The sequence below is a fragment of the Eulemur rufifrons genome, chromosome 5 (genome assembly GCF_041146395.1).
Source record: "Eulemur rufifrons isolate Redbay chromosome 5, OSU_ERuf_1, whole genome shotgun sequence".
Classification (NCBI taxonomy): Eukaryota; Metazoa; Chordata; class Mammalia; order Primates; family Lemuridae; genus Eulemur; species Eulemur rufifrons.
In genome coordinates, this window is record NC_090987.1 from 46408760 (window position 1) to 46411472 (window position 2713).

General features: G+C 38.1%; 1 pseudogene; it reads left to right on the plus strand.

Moving 5' to 3' along the window:
* The first annotated feature begins 607 nt into the window (after positions 1-607).
* LOC138383383 (nuclear ubiquitous casein and cyclin-dependent kinase substrate 1 pseudogene) lies at positions 608-1325 on the plus strand (annotated as a pseudogene).
* Positions 1326-2713: the final 1388 nt, after the last annotated feature.

The window sequence follows — 2713 nt, forward strand, 5'->3', positions numbered from 1 at the left end:
AACTGAACTAGTGTTTCCGCAACACCACCGCCTCCATCCTGCACGCCTTTATATATTCACTTTAGAGTCGATTCTACACGTAAGGATGCAATTTTATACTCTGTTCCTCTGTATCTTTCTTTTTAAAGTATGTATTGATTATTTATGACACAACTACAACTCAAAGGAGTAACAAATGGTTCATATAAACATCTCGCATACCATGGAAATTTATTTTCTGAAAATAAAGGCCAGCCTATAGTTCATTAATAAAGCAGTATCTATAAAACAAAATGGTCCAGGTATAAAGAAAATAATGCATCCAAATTTTGAATCATTTAAGGTGCTTAAAAAATTATACTATTTTTCCCAACCTAATAAGAATAGTTAATCCTGCTTTATAAAATAGAATTAATTAAATCATTTTGAAGAGACGGGGGAGCGGGGGGGCTCGTCTGATCCAAGGGCCCTCAACCAAGGAGCCGCAGAGTTTGAGAAGCCAGCAGCTCAGGGTTAGACCGCAGCGGCCCCATCGGCCGAAGCTCCGGCCAGGACGTGGGGGGCGGGAGCGGGGGGCGCGGGGTCCTGGTCTTCGGCTTCTCAACTCGGTCCTGTTTCAACAGCGAACATGTCGCGGCCTGTCAGAAATAGGAAAGTTGTTGATTATTCACAGTTTCAAGAATCTGATGATGCAGATGAAGATTATGGAAGAGATTCGGGCCCTCCCGCTAAGAAAATTCGATCATCTCCCCAAGAAGCTAAAAATAAGGGGCGATCTGGAAAGAATTCACAGGAAGATAGGGAGGACTCAGAAGAAAAAGATGTGAAGACCAAGAAGGATGATTCTCACTCAGCAGAGGACAAGGAAGATGAAAAAGAAGATCATAAAAATGTGCGCCAGCAGCGGCACGCAGCATCCAAGGCAGCTTCCAAACAGAGAGAGATGCTCGTGGAAGATGTGGGCAGTGAGGAAGAACAAGAAGAGGACGAGGCATCATTCCAGGAGAAAGAGTCCGGCAGCGACGAGGATTTCCTAATGGAAGACGATGATGATAGTGACTATGGCAGTTCGAAAAAGAAAAACAAAAAGATGGTTAAGAAGTCAAAACCTGAGAGAAAGAAAAGAAAATGCCCAAACCCAGGCTAAAGGCTACAGTGACACCAAGTCCAGTGAAAGGCAAAGGGAAAGTGGGTCGCAGCTTCAATGGCATCACAGGAAAAGACTCCTTCTCCCAAAGATGACGAGGAACAGAAAGCCCTCCAGAAAACAAAACATCTGCAAGCCCCCTCCCGAGAAATCTGGGGATGAAGGGTCTGAAGATGAAGCCCAGTCTGGGGAGGATTAAAAGTGATGACGGTTTGGGGAGAGATTTTATTTTTAAAAAAGGGAACAAAAGAAAAAAGAGGGAGAGAAAAAGAACCTACTTAAGATAGAACATGGTTTTGGCTATGGCTTGACTCATGGGCTTTCAGTGCTTTTTTCCATTTGTTAAAAGTAACATTTTTTCTCTCACTCGCTTCCCCTCTCTCTCTCTCTCTCTCTCTCTTTTAAGAAAACCATTGTATGTTTAAGTGTTTAAGTTGCCTTTTTGTCTATTGGTCTCTTTGCCACCACCACCCCTTTCCCAATGAAAGCCATGTCAAATTAATCACTGGATTGACTGTATCTTTTTTATTTTTAATGGAAGGTATACCACAGTTGTAAAGCAGTAAGATTTGAGATGAACACTATGGAAACTGCTTTTTGCTAAATGATAGCAAGTTGAATAGTAATCCAAAAATGTAGAAAGGTTTTAGTTGAAGATGATTGCTTCTTTCTCTACCTGGACTTTTTAAAAATCAATTGTCATCTAATATGAATTTATATGTCTATATACACAATTATAAATGTCTAAAAAAGTCATGACTTAAACTTCCACTGATGAGGCAGGTAGGAGATAAAAGAATTCTGAATTGTTACTAAAATCACTCATATTTTTTACTTTGAGGGGAAGGTGGGGAATGGGGTTACCTGACCTTGTTTGAGGGTGTGAGTTTTCTTTTTTTATTTCATCACTTGTTATCTCAAAGAGACTCAGAGCCAGTGATCCTTTATCCTGCAACAGTCTTTAAGGAGCTTTAAAAAAGAAAGAGCAGGGGGCTGCCAAAACTGAAATCACTCTTGATTTCATATTTTTTTCTCTAATGGTTCATGTTTTAAAAATATATATGTATCCTGGTTGGTTTTTCTTTTTTTTTTTTTTTTTTTGATAAAATTTTACGAAGGATCCCCCCAAAATAAAACCATCCTAGAATTTAATTGGCAAGATCAATCTACACATCACAGTGGATTTCTTCTCAAACTGACAACATTTAGGTTTTAAGCAAATAAAGTTCCAGTTAATGTGAAACTCAAAAAAAAATAAAAAAAAAATAGAATTAATTAAATCATAGATCATTCCATGAGAAAAGTAAGGTTTGTTTTAAGCTTAATTCAGAAGTGACAAATTTTCCCTTAATTTTCTAAGTAGACATGGATTGATTTATACTAAATATTTGGAATAAATATTTTCTTGCATTATTTGAAACTTTGGTGGCTACATTCTACAACTAAAATAAAGCTTGACTTTTAAAAAATCAAATAAATCTCTGTACTTTCACATATGGGGATAGGAGAATTCACCGGGAGTAAAGGGAGAAGTGAGAAAGGTTTTTTCCTCCACTCTCTAGTGTTAATTTAGCTTCATCTCCTAAT